The following is a 17,459-nucleotide window of genomic DNA, read 5'->3' as shown; positions in this document are numbered from 1 at the left end:
AGAGTATAGTATACCCCTTCCTTGGGGTACGGTACCATATCAAATTCACTAGGGCCACTTTCCTCTCCTTTTGTAGGCAACCCCTGTCAATGTATGTTTGATTTGGGAGGCTACCAATTCTGGAATTTCTTCTCGAGACATCCCCATCAGTCAACTTCTCTTCTGGATGGGTCGTTGGTCTTTGTGGGAGATAATGTGTCAGTCGTGGTAGAAGTTGTTACCTGAGTAGGCATGGTGAAAGGATCGATATGGTTGACTAGAGGGGGCGGGGGTGAATAGGCAATGATCACTTTTTAATTAATCTTAGCAAGTTAGGGTAAACAACATATGGGTTCACAAGAATAACAACAATGGGGTGAACCGTAATGAAGCTAACAACAAGAGCTACTAAGACAAGTAAGAGATAGACAACAACATAAGCATACACAAAGTAAAGGTTAGAGATAACCACAAGGGGAACCAATGAAGACGAGGATGTGTTACCGAAGTTCCTTCCCTTTGACAGGAAATACGTCTCCGTTGGAGCGGTGTGGAGGCACAATGCTCCCCAATAAGCCACTAAGGCCGCCGTATTCTCCTCACGCCCTCACACGATGCAAGGTACCGTGATTCCACTATAGGTGCCCTTGAAGGAGGCTACCGAACCTTTACAAACAAGGTTGGGGCAAACTCCACACAAAGCTTGGAGGCTCCCAACAAGACCACGAAGCTTCACCACAATGGAATGTGGCTCCGAGGTGACCTCAACCGTCTAGGATGCTCAAACACCCAAGAGTAATAAGATGCGCAAGGGATTGGTGGGGGAATGAACTTTTCTCTTGGTGGAAGTGTAGATCTAGGCCTTCTCAACCAATCCCCAAAGAATCAACAAGTTTGATTGGCTAGGGAGAGAGATCGGGCACTTTTGAGCTTAGGGAGCAACAATGGAGCTTGGGAGGGTAAGAGATATTGTTCCACAGCTAGAAGAACCCCTTATATAGTGGGGGAAAATCCAACCGTTTTCCCACTCACAGCCCGAGCCTAGCGGTACTACCGCTGGCTGCAGCGGTACTACCGCTAGCACTCCAACGGTACTACCGCTCGCACTCTAGCTGTACTACCGCTGGGCCCATGGTAGTGCATAAGCACTACCGGGCCAACCACCGCCAAGAAAGTCTTCGCAAAAAGGTCCGTCCAAGTACATCCGCTAGGAAGGCGGTACTAAGCTGCTGGAGCGGTACTACCACTGACCAGGGGCGGTACTACCGCTGGCTGCAGCGGTACTACCGCTAGTACTCCAACGGTACTACCGCTAGGGCTAGCGGTACTACCGCTAGGGCTAGCGGTACTACCACTAGGCACAGCGGTGCTACCGCTGAGGGACCATTTGCTTAGATGAGATAAACACAGAGGCGGGAGCCACTCCAAAGTTGCAGGTAAGGGGAAAGGAGATAAAGTGTGTGCGTGCAAAATTGATTCCACCCAAACCTTTCCACTACGGGTCCCCTCTTAATAGTACGGCGTTCCTATGACTCAAAGAAAGAGAATCATAGAGTACACCGTGCTTCTGTTCCATGGAACGAGGGGGCGAGTCCTCTTGTGCCATTGACATGTGTTATCTGAAATCTTAACACACATTGTTAGTCCTTTGCGGTACTGTCATCAATCACCAAAATTACTTAGGCATAAACTATGCCCTAACAATCTCCCCCTTTTTGGTGGATTGATGACAATACCGTATTTGCATAGTGAATAGCATGTGAACATAAAGATAGTGATAGATAAAAATAAGGAGCATATGACTCACAGCATATGATGGAAATAAATCTCACACTAGTTCAAGTCTCACATCACACAAAGCAAAGATAGCAAATAAAAGCAAACCAAGTTCAAAGCAAACACGATAATATAAGCAAAGCTAAGCAAAGTTCAAATCTCAAATCCAGCTCCTAGACTCTCTCCCCCTTTGGCACAAGACACCAAAAAGGGGCACACCTAATGACACATGTGGTCACTCCTCATCCTCATCAGCCCCAGACCCGTCCGTGGCATCCGGATCGTCCTGCTCCTCCTCATTGTCCTCCTCAGACGCCTCCTCCTCTGCATCAGACCATTGATAACCTTGAGCCCGCATCCAAGCAGACTCTGGAGTGATGTCGTCCTCTGAGCCGCTGGAGATATGAACATCAAGTGTCCTCACGACACGCTTGTGCCTCTGACGGTTCTCCTTCTGGGCCACATGAGTCTGATACTGTCCCTTGGCCTGCATACAGAAGAGAGTCTTCATTTTATCCTTGAGTTTCACCATCCAAGATGGCATAGCAGAAGAGTGGGACTGAGAAGCGGTGCCTCTTTCAGCAGCAGTCTCTGTGTCAGTGTCCATGTGCTGAGACGAAGTTGATGGGTTGGCCCATTTGTCCTTGATGCGGAGCCTGATAGGATCGTGCACAAAGTAATCAGCCTGAAGGTGGAACTCCTCAATCAAATAGGTGTCGTGCCACTTCTGGCGAATATAGGCAAACAAGTAGGGCCCGTAGATGGGAACCTTGCGCATCATGATGCAGTTCCAGAGCTCATTGAATATCACGTCAGAAATATCGAGAGGGGCAGACTCCTTAGTCATAGCCTCCTCACAAAGCAGAAGCATCTCAGCTAGAGAACCATGCACCTCGTCAAAGTTGCCAATGCGAGGAAAGAGAGTGTTGCGGAAGATCCGATGCATGATATCCAGATGCTTGGGGAGCACACCTTTCTTCACATAAAGTTGCTGCAGCCTGTCCTTCGCGGGGGCCCTATCAGTGGAAGCTGGAGCATGAGGACGCGACCCAATAGGATTGTCAGCTCCCTGAAAGTCGACCTTGAGAAACTACATGAATTCAGACTAGGAACCTGTCATCTTCTGAGTACCAGTCAACCATGTCATGGAGCGCACGTCATTAGGCGAGAAGTGAACAGTGACATAGAATTGGGCGACAATATCTGGATCAAAGTCTTTCTTGAAGGAGATGATATCCTTAATGCCAAGCTTGTCAATCAAAGCGAGAGCCTCACCAAAGTAATCCGGGTGCCGCTGAAGGTGAGCCAAGTCAATCCACTGAACTGGGACAAAACTCTTCTTGAAGTTGTTGATGATGTCGCGATAGATCCTGCAGTGATCCCGTGACCAAACATGCTTGACATCCTTGATCCGAGTCTTCTCTCCTAGATAGTGATTTTTGGTGCGAAACCGCAGAAAATCCTTAGGGGGCATAGTGCGAACGTTGACCCCCTTGTCCTTGTGAGCTGTCTTCTTGAAAGACTTCTTTTTGGGTGGCAGACCGGAAGTGGCAGAGCCCTCTGGAGCCTCTTGATTGCGATACCGTTTCGACTGGGTGTCCCGAGGGGGATTCGAGCGTCAAGCACCACCTGTGACACACAAGACACACACCGAAAAAGAGCGACAGAAGGAGTCAAGGCAATGAACAAAAAGAGGCATAAAAGTAAACTCACATTGCCAAGAAAATGAAATGAAAAGAAGAAAAAAAAATCCTCCTGGCGGTAGTACCGCTGGGGTCCTAGCGGTAGTACCGCTACCCCTGGCGGTAGTACCGCTAGGGGGTTGACTTTTAGATCTAAATAAGAAAAGACCCATAGGAACGGCTAGATCGGACTTACGAGGGCCATGGGTACTGCATATAATCACTACAAAAACCACCACAACCCTACACACATGAGGATCTCAAGAATCATCTAGATAAAGACATGCCTAGTCAAGAGGATTCAAGTTTTAGATCTAATCCAAAATAAGATAAGAAGTGCTTGATATAAAAATTGAAGAACCTAGGGCATGGCAATATAAACACGATGAATCATAGGACCTACACTCCCCTAGAACATCTCCTTCGTTCCAACCAAGAACAAAGCACACAATACCATAGCCATGGATCCAAATCACCAATGCTCCTAACCCTAGAACAAGAAAACATCAACCAAGAGAATAAAGGGAGGAGCTTTACCGGAGTCCATGGCACTTGGTGGAGGAGGAGGAGTGGGGCAAACGCTCCAACTCAACGGAGAGAAGGGGCTCCACAGATAGAGATCCAAATAGGGGGAGTTCGGGGTTGGGGAGGGAAGAGCCACGAGGAAGAAGAAAGAGGGCAAGAAAAAACGGGACACCCCTCCTTTATATAGTCCAAGGGGTACGGGCCAGCGGTATTACCGCTGGGGTCCCGAAGGTAGTACCGCTACCTGGCGGTAATACCGCTGCGTGTTGCGGTAGTACCGCTGGGGTCCTGGCGGTAGTACCGCTCCCCCTGGCGGTACTACCGCTCCCCCTTGAGACAGCCCTAAAAGTCCTAGTCAGGTCATGGTAGATTGGGGTCCTGGCGGTAGTACCGCTATCCCGAGCGGTAGTACCACTGGGGTCCTGGCGGTAGTACCGCTGCAAATGGCACAACTAGACATAGGAGATGAGAAAGACGTGGGCACACGACAAGTCAGTGTAATAAGAAGATAACACCAACAAGATATACTGACTCGTCATTTTGTATCCTTTCTTCCATATGAGAGAAAGGTGGGGGCGGTGGCCGATGCCACCTATGTTTGAGACAAAGGTATGACACCGCGAAGAATTATCCTTGGGTTCATGATCAACGCTCGTCTTTGAAGGACAAGTGACATTAGGTAATGGCTAAAGTGAAAGACTAGATCAATTTATGCATAATGTGGGGAGGAAGAGTTCATTGAGAGAACAACACTCTCCCTATGTCCATGCCTACATCTAGAACAAGATCAAATGCATAGTGAGGTGCAACGTGCCTAGCTTCAATCCACATTACTTGAATCAATGATATTTAGCTCATGCCTTAACTCCCGGAACCTTGCTTCATCTAGGGGCTTAGTGAAAATATCTGCAAGTTGCTCTTCAGTGTGGATGAAGTGAACCTCAATATCACCTAGCTTGATATGTTCACGAATGAAGTGATCGCGAATATCAATATGCTTGGTCTTGCTATGTTGCACTGGGTTGAGGGAAATCTTGATAGCACTTTGATTGTCACATAGAAGAGGCACTTTGTCACAATTGACACCGTAATCCTTTAAACTTTGCCTCATCCATAGCAATTGTGCACAACAACTTGCAGCTGCCACATACTCAGCTTCGGTGGATGATACTGAGACACAATTCTGCTTCTTTGAAGACCAACTTACCAGTGAGCGACCAAGGAATTGGCATCCTCCAGAAGTTGACTTCCTCTCCACACAATCTCCTGCCCAATCTAAGTCATAATAGCCTAGTAGGTTGAAGTTTGCTCCTTTAGGATACCATAGGCCAAAGTTTGGGGTATGAGCCAAATATCAAAAGATTCGCTTAACATCCATATAATGACTTTCTTTTGGTGCGGATTGAAACCATACATATATCCCCACACTCAACATAATATCTGGTCTAGATGCACAAAGGTAAAGGAGGGATCCAATCATGGAGCGATATACCTTTTGATCCACTACTTTACCATTGGGATCACTGTCAAGCTTGCATCTTGTTGGCATGGGGAACTTGACCGGCTTGACATCTTCAAGCTCGAACCGTTTGAGCATGTCTTGAGTGTACTTGGCTTGTTTGATGAAGGTCCCTTCTAGGCCTTGTTTAATCTCGAAGCCGAGGAAGAACTTCAACTCTCCCATCATGGACATCTCAAATTTCTCGGTCATTAGGGCAGCAAATTCTTCATTGAAGGAAATGTTAGGAGAACCAAAGATAATATCATCAACATATAGTTGGCATATGAACAGATCCCCTTTAACCCTCTTAGTAAAAAGAGTGGGATCTATCTTCCCAATTTCAAACCCACGATCTTGTAACTACTCAGTAAGATACTCATACCACACACGTGGGGCTTGTTTAAGGCCATAGAGTGCCTTATTAAGTTTGTACACATGATTGGGGAGCTTGGGATGTTCGAATCCCAAGGGTTGTTTGACATAGACCAACTCATTTAAAGGACCATTAAGAAAGGCACTTTTCACATCCATTTGCTGTAATTTGAAATTATGATGAGAAGCAAATGCAAGCAACATGCGAATAGATTCTAGACGAGCAACAGGGGCAAAGGTTTCACTGTAGTCGATACCCTCGACTTGGGAGTAGCCTTGAGCCACCAATCTTGCCTTGTTTCGAATCACAATCCCATTGGCATCTTGCTTGTTTTTGAATATCCATTTGGTCCCGATGACATTATGTTCCTCCTTTGGTCTTGGCACTAAATCCCAGACTTGGTTACGCTCGAAGTTGTGAAGTTCTTCATGCATGGCCATAAGCCAATCCTCATCATCGAGCGCTTCATGTACCTGTTGAGGTTCACAATACGAAACAAACGCGTGATGCTCACAATAATTCCAAATCTGTTGACGGGTGGATACTCTCCTTTTTAAACTGCCAAGTACATTCTTCATAAGATGTGACTTGACTCTCAGCTTGTTCGCAATCTTGGCTGCTCGACGCTCCAAGAGTTCTTCATTGGATAACTAGGGAGCATCAACTTGTTTACTTTGCTTGCCCTTGCGTCTTGATCCTCCCTTGGCACCGGCTGTTGGTGCTGCAGAAGGGAATTGCGAGACAGTATCCTGATCATCTTGACTTTCGACTTGAGCAGGTTCACTTGTTTTTCCTTGTACTTGTGGTTGGTCTTGATCTTGATCTTGTGCTTCTACTTGGTCTGGATCTTGTGGTTGCACTTGATCTTGATCATGAGCAGGTTCGGAACCTTGGGTAAGTGCTTGAATATATGGGACACATCATCATTGTTGGGCAATTTATCTTGACCTTGAGCTTGTTCATCTTGTTGAGAGTCTTCTATTTGTTCATCGGATGCGTGTGGGGCTTGTGGAGGTGATGGCTCCACTTGAGTAGAGCATTGTCCTTCTCCTTCGGCCACAAGGGGTTCCTCAATGGGGAGTATTTGACCAATCCCCATTCTTCTTATGGCTTGGGGAGGAATTTCATCACCTACATCACAAAGACCACTTTGCTCCACTTGGGAGCCATTATTTTCATCAAACTCCACGTTACACGTCTCCTCAATGAGTCCGGTGGACTTGTTGAGGACACGGTAAGCATGAGAGTTTGTAGCATAACCAAAAAATATGCCCTCATGTGCTCTAGAATCAAATTTAGCTAAACGTGCACCTTTCTTGAGAATGAAACACTTACAACCGAATACCCGAAAGTACTTGAGATTGGGTTTGTTTCCAGTGAGAATCTCATATGGAGTCTTGTTCAAGCCTTTGCGGATATAGAGCCGATTGGACGCATGACATGCTGTGTTGGTGGCCTCTGCCCAAAAGTTATATGGAGATTTGAATTCTGTCATCATTGTTCTTGCAGCGTCCATCAAGGTCCGGTTCTTCCTTTCTGCCACGCCATTTTGTTGAGGGGTATATGGTGCTGAATATTGATGTTTTATTCCCTCATCACCTAGAAACTCATCCAAGGTGTAGTTCTTGAACTCGGTGCCTTTGTCACTTCTAATCATCAAGATCTTTGCTTCATGTTGACGTTGAGCTTCATTAGCAAAGTTGATGACAGTTTGTTGAGTCTCACTCTTCCTTTTGAAGAAATATACCCAGGTGTATCTTGAGTAGTCATTTAAAATCACCAAGCAGTACTTTTTGCCTCCAAGACTATCAAATGATGGAGGGCCGAAAAGATCCATATGGAGGAGCTCCAATGGCCTCTTAGTGTAAATGAGAGTCGTTGGACCATGAGCAGTTTCATGAATCTTTCCTTCAATGCAGGCACTGCAAGCATGATCTCTAGCAAAACTCACATTTGTTAGTCCACGAATATGGTCCCCTTTTAGAAGACTTTGCAAAGATCTCATATTGACATGAGCTAGTCGGCGATGCCAAAGCCAGCCCACATCAACTTTAGCCATTAAACACGTCGCAGTCTTAGTGGGCCGCTTTGAGAAGTTCACCACATAAAGACCATTTTCGACATATCCAACATAGGCTACTTTAAGAGTCTTGCTCCACAGGAGGACCACAGTATCAAGATTAAGGAATGTGGAAAAACCCATAATTGCAAGTTGGCGAACCAAAAGTAAATTCTAGGCAAGAGACTCAACAAGCATGACCTTCTCAATAGATAACTCTTAAGAGATGACCACCTTACCAAATCCCAATACCTTTGACGAGGATGCATCGACGAATTGGACATGGGTGGGCATAGATGGAGAAGGATGCACATCCACCACTAAGTCCTTGCTTCCGGTCATATGATTTGTTGCTCCACTATCGAGCAACCATGACACCCCACCAGAAGCAAACTCGTGCAATAGATCAAGGCTTGGTTTTAGGTACCCATTTTTTAATGGGTCCTTTCATGTTAGAGACAAGGGTCTTAGGAACCCAGATAGCCCATTCAATGGACTCATAGTAGGAACCAACAAATCTGGCATAAACATGCCCATCACTAGCACGACATAAGACATAGGCAGAATTGAGTTTGTCGGCTGTGTTAGTAGGAATGGTTTTGCCCTTCTTGACGTTACCATCGTCCACCTTGTTCCTGTTCACCTCCTGAGTCCCTTCGCCCTCTTTGACAAAGATGTCCTTGAGGGTAGGGGATCGTTTGTTCCTGTTCCTCCTTTTTCCTTTTGACTTGGAGGTAAGTCCAAGTCCCTCCTTTCCTACAACACCCTTTTGAGTTCTCAAGAGGTCGTTCAGGCTCTTCTCACCTTGTATGCATGCCACAAGGCCCTTCTCAAGTTTCTCCTTTAACTTGGCATTTTCCTCCACAAGATGTACATGCTCACAACAAGGATTAGTTGTACAAGCATTATCAATTAACACAAAGGGAGGACAAGTAGAGATCTCCTTGGTAAGCTTTGCTTGGAGTTGATCATGAGACTCTTTCAGAGAGAAATGAACACCTTTCAAGACCTTGTGAGCCTTGTCAAGTGTGTCAAACTCCACTTTGAGTCTGTCATGGCCAACCCCAAGAGCATACTTGTCAGACTTAAGCATACGAGTAAGAACAGTATCATGGTCTAGTTTGTTTTGCATTTTAGCGCAGTCATCGTTGTATGACTCCTCAAGAGCCAAACGAAGAGTGCGCTCCTTTTCTAGAGCAATAGATAATTCAGCAATTTCATCGGCATAGTCACGACTGTGTCCCTGAAGCTCGGAGATGGTCTCCTCATGAGACTCGATGAGGTCATTGGCCTCACCCAGTTGTTCCAAGAGAGCAACAAAGTGCTTCTTGGATTCTCCCTTAATAGTGCACAGAAACTTGTCAAGATCATGCTCATTAAGTTCCCCAACATCACTATCATCAACACAGTTTAACAATGAAGGAGCAGTAGTGATGTTGGTCTTAATGATGGGGGTTACCTAATTGATACCTTTTGCCATGAGGCACTTGGTGATGTGGTTCTCGTTGGGGGCGTTGAAGAGAGACACCTTCTGGGGAGAGGGAGTGGCAATAGCAACAGTTGCCGTTGCCACTGTATCATCATCATCATCATCATCATCATCGGAAGGGTACTCTTCAAGGGCCACCATCCCCTTTGGGTGAGGTTTCTTCACAAAGTTGTTCTTGATTGGGAATGACTTGGTTTTGTCTTTGTGAATGAGCTTGCCCCCGTTGTCTTCCCTTTTCTCATAGGGACATTCGGCCACAAAGTGACTCACATTACCATAGTTATAGCATGTACTCATTCATTGCTTGGGTTTGAATCCACTCGAGTCGTTCTTGGTGAAGGTGGGTCTTGAGTTCCTCTTGTTGCCCCATAATTGCCTTGACGCAAGAGCCACGTGCTCATGATAGGCATACTTCATGTCTTCAGGGCAGCTCTCCTCTTCCTCATCCTCGTCTTGTTCTTCAAACGTTGATTTTGCCTTTAACGCAAGGTTGGGTGAAGCTGTCTTTGAGCGAACACGAGAAAGTGCATTGTCAGCTGTTTCGTTCATGATTGACATTGCAATGAATTCATCCAACACCTCACTGGAAGACAAGGAGTGGAAGTCTGGTCGCTGACGAATGACAGATGACATGGCTTTATTGAAAGGCATGATGGCTTTGAGAAACTTGCGCTTGACCCATGTATCATCCACATCCTTGCTCCCATGGCCCTTGAGTGCCACAGCAATAGCAGTCACCCTCCGATAGAGATCACGAGGGTCCTCGTCTTCCTTCATCACAAACTCATCGGCCTTATCAAGTATCACTTCATAGTTGGACCGTTGAATGCTTGAGCTTCCCTTGTACAACACCATAATGTGCTCCCAACAGTCGTTGGCCAAAGTGAAGGGACGAAAGTGAGGAAGATCTTCAGGTGGCACTGCGGACTGGAGAATAAACAAAGCAGAGTGATTGCATTGATTGTCCGCATCTTCTCTTGGAGTGAGGTTGCTTGGATCATGGGGATAATATCCTTGCTTGATGATTCTCCACAAATTTGTTGATCTGTGCTTCAAATGAGACTTAATAGAAAATACCCAGTTAGCATAATCACCTTTTACAAGCTTAGGAGGAGGACCAACAGGATTAAGACGCGGTGTGGGAACCGGTCCTCCATAAACTAAGGGTGGTGGAATAGATGCATACATCCCATTCCCATCATTTTCGAGAGGTTGGGAAGGTTGCATGCCTTTAACCGTTTCCCTGACGGAATTGGCCTCCGAATCCGTGGTGGTGGGTTTAACCACCAATGCCGGTTCGGGAGAGTTTTTAATTCCCTCAATTAACTCTTTAAGCATGGTCTTGACCTCGTTCGTCATGGACGTCTTGAGTGCGGCCATAGCTGTATTCAAGTCGTCCCTTGTGATCAAAGTCAAGTCCATGCCCTCGGTTTGTGCACGGGGAACTCCCTCATCATCTTCCATACTCTCTGGGTGGTTAAACCCTTAATAAAGAGACGTGGCTCTGATACCAATTGAAAGGATCGATATGGTTGACTAGAGGAGGGGGGTGAATAGGCAACGACCACTTCTTAATTAATCTTAGCAAGTTAGGGTAAACAACATATGGGTTCACAAGAATAACAACAATGGGGTGGTTGACTAGAGGGGGGGGGGTGAATAGGCAACGACCACTTTTTAATTAATCTTAGCAAGTTAGGGTAAACAACATACGGGTTCACAAGAATAACAACAATGGGGTGAACCGTAATGAAGCTAACAACAAGAGCTACTAAGACAAGTAAGAGATAGACAACAACATAAGCATACACAAAGTAAAGGTTAGATATAACCACAAGAGGAACCAATGAAGATGAGGATGTGTTACCGAAGTTCCTTCCCTTTGACAGGAAGTACGTCTCTGTTGGAGCGGTGTGGAGGCACAATGCTCCCCAATAGGCCACTAAGGCCATCGTATTCTCCTCACGCCCTCACACGATGCAAGGTACCGTGATTCCACTATAGGTGCCCTTGAAGGCGGCTACCGAACCTTTACAAACAAGGTTGGGGCAAACTCCACACAAAGCTTGGAGGCTCCCAACAAGACCACGAAGCTTCACCACAATGGAATGTGGCTCCGAGGTGACCTCAACCGTCTAGGATTCTCAAACACCCAGGAGTAACAAGATACGCAAGGGATTGGTGGGGAGATCAACTTTTCTCTTGGTGGAAGTGTAGATCTAGGCCTTCTCAACCAATCCCCAAAGAATCAACAAGTTTGATTGGCTAGGGAGAGAGATCGAGCCCTTTTGAGCTTAGGGAGCAACAATGGAGCTTGGGAGGGTAAGAGATAAGGTTCCATAGCTAGAAGAACACCTTATATAGTGGGGGAAAAATCCAACCGTTTTCCCACTCACATCCCGAGCCTAGCGGTACTACCGGCGGCTGCAGCGGTACTACCGCTCGCACTCCAGCGGTACTACCGCTGGGCCCATGGTAGTGCATAAGCACTACCGGGCCAACCACCGCCAAGAAAGTCTTCGCAAAAAGGTCCGTCCAAGTACAGCCGCTAGGAAGGCGGTACTAAGCTCCTGGAGCGGTACTACCGCTGACCAGGGGCGGTACTACCGCCAGCCTAGCAGTACTACCGCTAGCTGCATCAGTACTACCGCTAGTACTCCAGCGGTACTACCGCTGGGGCTAGCGGTACTACCGCTAGGCACAGCGGTACTACCGTTGAGGGACCATTTGCTTAGATGAGATAAACATAGAGGCGGGAGCCACTCCAAAGGTAAGGGGAAAGGAGATAAAGTGTGTGCGTGCAAAATTGATTCCACCCAAACCTTTCCACTACGGGTCCCCTCTTAATAGTACGACGTTCCTATGACTCAAAGAAAGAGAATCGTAGAGTACACCGTGCTTCTGTTCCATGGAACTAGAGGGCGAGTCGTCTTGTGCCGTTGACATGTGTTATCTGAAATCTTAACACACATGATTAGTCCTTTGCGGTACTGTCATCAATCACCAAAATTATTTAGGCGTAAACTATGCCCTAACACATAGGCGCCCACCTAGATGAAGGGATTTTCTCATCTTGAGGTGTCGAGAGGAGTAAAGGAGATTGACTCTTCTCTGTCATTAGCCTTTTTATTGACACTAGCTCTTTATATAGTCAATTTTTTGGAGGAGTATCGTATTGGTAGGCACAGATCATTGGTATTGGATGTATCGTTAGGTTGTGCCGAGTCAAATCAGCGGAGCTTATTTTTTTTCCGTTGCAAAAAAGAGATCCCTTACCCTTTCTTTAGAAAATGATGAATATGAAGTCCGAGAGGCTGCAGGTACTATGGATCCTCTGACTCCCAATCGGGTTACCTTCCTGGGTCCCGCCGGTGTTTCCTGTAGGTCGTCATGTGCCTCGAGATGTCCGTCTCCTGTCCCCGTGCTCGTGGGGAATCCGCTCCTGGGGCGTCGCTCTGCTGCGTCTGGCCCGTCCTCTAGGAACCTTTGGAGGGCGGGGAGTGTGACAACTTACACGCTTCCCTTTACTCCATAGGGCCTTTTCCTCAGTTGCAGGGTTTGGTGGCCCGAAATTGACTTGGCTTCGCCAGAAGGCCTCACTCCGCCACCAGGGGGAGGCGGCGGTGGGCAGGCTTGTGGGCTGCCTGGAGCCCACCTGGCTTGGCCCAAAAGCCCCCTGGTCTTCTTCCGTTCGGGAAAAAAATCATTTCGGGGTTTTTCTTTCGTTTGGACTCCGTTCCAAAATCAGATCTGAAAAGAGTCAAAAACACGGAAAAAACAGGAACTGACACTTGGCACTGAATTAATAAGTTAGTCCCAAAAATATATAAAAGGTACATAAAACAACCAAGGAAGACAAGATAATAGCATGAAACCATCAAAAATTATAGATACGTTTGAGACGTATCAGCAGCTAACCTCGTGGAAAGAGCGATGTGCATAGACCGGGTGAGTAGGGATGCAGCTCCGTGGACCTCTCGTCGGGCCTGATAGGTGGTGGTATCACACCCTTCCCAAAGGAACCGTACGTGAGATTCTAGCCTCATACAGCTTCGTCCTGGAATATGGACCCCCCTTTTCCTTTGACCAACGGGTCCTCGAACCCACGGGGGTTATGAATCATTCATTCATTGATTGATTCAAGGTAGCTTTAGCCATTATGGGTAGAAGCTAGTTGCCAGATGCAAAGCAGCGATCTTCCGGGCCAGAAAGGTTCTATTTTTCTGACGCGTAAGCTACCGCAAAATGAATGAAGGAAAAATGCCTCAGGATTAGAAAGACTAAAGAGGCATGGAGGGCCGACTACAAGACTACGACTACAATACAAGCCATGAGCGATAGCGAAGCCTTCAACCTTTTTTTCGAAAGCCCAACAACTAGCTATCTTATAGCAGATAAGGCAAGCCTACTCAACTAATCTCATGTAAACGCCTGTTCGCTAAAATCCAAATAGAAAAAGACAACTACTTATTAAACATGTAGTTGAGTGCTCCGTCGTTGTTCGAATCTTGACCGAGTCCGAGCTTCCCAAGCTCTATGCTGTTTGGGAACTTAGCAAGGGTCTTACCACCTTCTTGATTGACTATATTTGAGTCTTTGGGGTACTTTAGGATTATATTCCGCGCCGAAGATTTGTGCTTGTGGGCTAGGGTGAATATAGCGGACCAGCGGATCTGGTAGTTGACAATCGTTCGGACTTGGTAAAGGTTGTCGCAACACCTGTAGTAGGACAGAGGACTTATCGCGATGCCCACTGACCAATTTACTATGTCTCTGTCGCTGACGTTGGTCAAAGAGGCCATGTGGATTGGCATGGGTCTTCTTCGGCTAATGAGACCTCGATCCTGAAGCCTTCAGAGTATCTTTTTGATAGGCGCCTCCATCTGTATGGGGAATTCGCTGCTGAAAGATCCCGCCCAGTGTCCCCTTCCTTCCCCCGCCGCCTTCCGACCAAAGGGAGTATACAATTTATTCTTCAGGACACTCATGCCCGATCGTGAGACTGCCTGTTGAACGCGTGATGGCACCTTGCTCTGACCTGAGCTATGCAACAACGAGATCCCCCTCGATCTTTGCCGGATGTGCTTGACGGTCCCCCATAATACGCTAACTTGGGGACTTTTTAGTCCATCTTTTCCAAGAGTCTCCGCTAGTTGAACCGCGTCTAGTAGACGACCACTTCCGCTCATCCCCTTCGTCAGCTCTTTGATAGCGATACTATAACCTAGGTCCCTAAACTTGGAATGGATGGCGGAGCGTAGGTGGCAGGCAGTTATATGGATACTGTGCTTTACCCGTAGACGCTTCTCCAGCTCTCGCAAGAATTGTATGGGAGTCGTCCTCGGGGGGACTTCCCGAATGACCGTACCGGGGAATTCTACCGTACTCCATGCAACTATGGTTGTTGATCCTGCAGAGCCTACCCAAAGGTTCAGGACGGATTGTAGGAAGTGGGTGATACATTTTTGTATTTCTATGAGAAGAAATACGGCACCCACGATTCCCAGTAGTAAGTCGTCGGCATATCGCGCATAACAAATCCTTATTAATAAAGAATAGCTTTTAAAGGGGGCCAGCTTACGGGCCAGGCCTCTCTTTGACCTGATAACTAGTATCGCCTCCCCGCCCAGCTCTATCAGCAGTCCCCTTCTTTTGCAATACTTAAGAAGGTCCCTAATGGCCAAATTCTTATTAAAGCCTTCTCTACCATTGAACTCGGCCTTCGGGGTCAACCCAGCGGCTTCTATGAGGAAGGCGGCGCAAAGGAGGCTTGAGGGCTTGTTAAGGAAGGCGGCTAGGGTCGCTGAAGGGGGAAAACGAAAGGCATTTTCTGGTCTCGCCTTCGTCTGGGGGTGCTTGTGTGGGGGGGGGGGTGTCACGACGAAAAAAGGGAATGAAAGGTCGCTTTGCGTTGGATGCTCTTTACCCTCCCCACTATGAGGGCTCTGTTGTCTTGGGGAGCGTTTAAGCTTGCTTCTTTTCCATACTTTTCTTGGTCATCAATACGACGACCTATTCTTAATAGAACCGATCTTATTTGCACTACAAGAGGAATTTCGTGCTTCTGCCGGATCCTCCCTATCTCCTGATCGACCTTGTGTAGGTAGATATTGCCTGGTAGGGCCGATAGTAGTGCACTGTTTGGGATGGAGTCAGGGCCCTTCTCACCCCCTACGAGTCGTCCAGCGGAAAACTTTTTTGAGTGGGGTAAAAGAACTTGGAATCGTCGATCTCTTCCTTCAAGATTGAGATGAATCGATGTCGGTCTATGGTGTGAAAACACTTCCTCATGTCGAATTCCAAAAACCAGCGAGAGGTTCCCCACTCGTGTTTGATCCGTCTGAGGGCCGAGTGGCAGCCTCGACCCGAGTGGAAGTGCGATGTGTCTAGAAAATCGGGATCGTAAATGGATTTGGGTACCATTCTGATCGCCTCTTTCATGATCTTTTCTATGGGTAGAACTACTGTGAGCGGACTAAACTCCGACCCTTCTTTCTTTCTTCATTTAAAAAAGGGGGAGCAAAGCCTGTTTTTTGCTCCCTCAATTGATAGATGAGGGCCCCTCCTGCCGGCCCGAACGAAAGGCTCTTTAAGGAAGTAGTCCCATCACTCTCGGGCCTGACACCAACCAAGTGGAGGCGGGGCTCTCTCCAATCATTCCGAAGATCCGAGATCTCGTAAAGGAAAAATTAGCTAGCTCAGCAGGTTTGGACCCGGGTGAATCAGTTCAGTGAAGGAAGGGAGCCTAAACTTAAGGCTTTTCCAAGCCTTGCCGATAGGTGCCTCATGGCTCGCTTAGTTCGCTCACGGAGTTCTTAGATCAGTAGATCTGGATAGAGTCTCGCTCATAAAGGAAGAGTAGCGCGCTAGCGCGGCTCGCTTCGCTCTTCAACACGGAACTCGCTGCTGTCTTTTTAGCTTCAAAACTACAAGGCATGCGTTAGCACTATGGCTTTTCAGCCTCCCTTTGGTGGTTCCGAACTATCACTGATCCCGGAGACCAACCTTCAAACCTTTTTCTTTGAATCTCAGGAAGGCTTTCTCGGGGAGAAAGTTGGTTGGGGAACTGCTAAATGACCTAAAAGAAAAAGAGGAGACTGACTCTGACCTTTCAAAGCGCTAGCTCATCTGGTTGATAGTAGTGTTGGGGAACGTCGCATGGGAAACAAAAATTTTCCTACGTGCATGAAGACCTATCATGGTGATGTCCATCTATGAGAGGGGATTTCCGATCTACGTACCCTTGTAGATCGCACATCAGGAAGCGTTAAGAAACGCGGTTGATGTAGTGGAACGTCCTCACGTCCCTCGATCCGCCCCGCGAACCGTACCACAAACCGTCCCGCGATCCATCCCACGATCCATCCCACGATCCGTCCCACGAACCCTCTCGCAATCCGTTGCACGAACCGTCCCGCGATCCGTCCCATGATCCGTTCCGATCTAGTGCCGAACGGACGGCACCTCCGTGTTTAGCACATGGACAACTCGATGACGATCTCCACCTTCTTGATGCAGCTAGAGGGGGCGGAGAGGTAGAAGAGTTCTCCGGCAGCGTGACGGCGCGCCGGTGGTGGTGATGATCTACTCCGGGAGGGCTTCGCCTAAGCTCCACAGAAATACGACCTAGAGGAAAAACTGCGTGGTATAGGGTCGAGCAGCACGTGGCAAAGTTGTGTCTCAAAAACCCTCAATACCTCTACTATATATAGGAGGGAGGGAGGGGAGGAGGTAGCCTCAAACCCTCAAGGTTTGGCCGAAATTGGAGGTGGAGGAGTCCTACTCCAATCCTACTTGGAGTAGGATTCCACCTTCCCACTTGGAAACTCTTTCCACCTTGTGTTTTTTCCTTCTCAAACCTTATGGGCCTTAGTGGGAACTTATTCCAGCCCACTAGGGGCTGGTTTATCTCTTCCCATAGCCCATGAGACCCCTTGGGGCGTTACACCCCTCCCGATGGTCCCCGACACCCCTCCCGGCACTCCCGGTACACTACCGATGAGGCCGAAGCTTTTTCGGTGACCAAAACAAGACTTCCTATATATCAATCTTTACCTCCGGACCATTTCGGAGCT

General features: G+C 47.5%; 1 pseudogene; it reads right to left on the bottom strand.

Annotated features, from left to right (window-relative positions):
* Nucleotides 1-13,783: 13,783 nt before the first annotated feature.
* On the bottom strand, nucleotides 13,784-15,840 carry LOC123439982 (annotated as a pseudogene).
* Between the last annotated feature and the right edge of the window lie 1,619 nt (nucleotides 15,841-17,459).

The sequence above is a fragment of the Hordeum vulgare genome, chromosome 3H (assembly GCF_904849725.1).
Source record: "Hordeum vulgare subsp. vulgare chromosome 3H, MorexV3_pseudomolecules_assembly, whole genome shotgun sequence".
NCBI classification, from domain to species: domain Eukaryota; kingdom Viridiplantae; phylum Streptophyta; class Magnoliopsida; order Poales; family Poaceae; genus Hordeum; species Hordeum vulgare.
The sequence above is the reverse complement of the archived record's forward strand: the minus strand, read 5'-3'. Positions and strand labels throughout refer to the sequence as shown.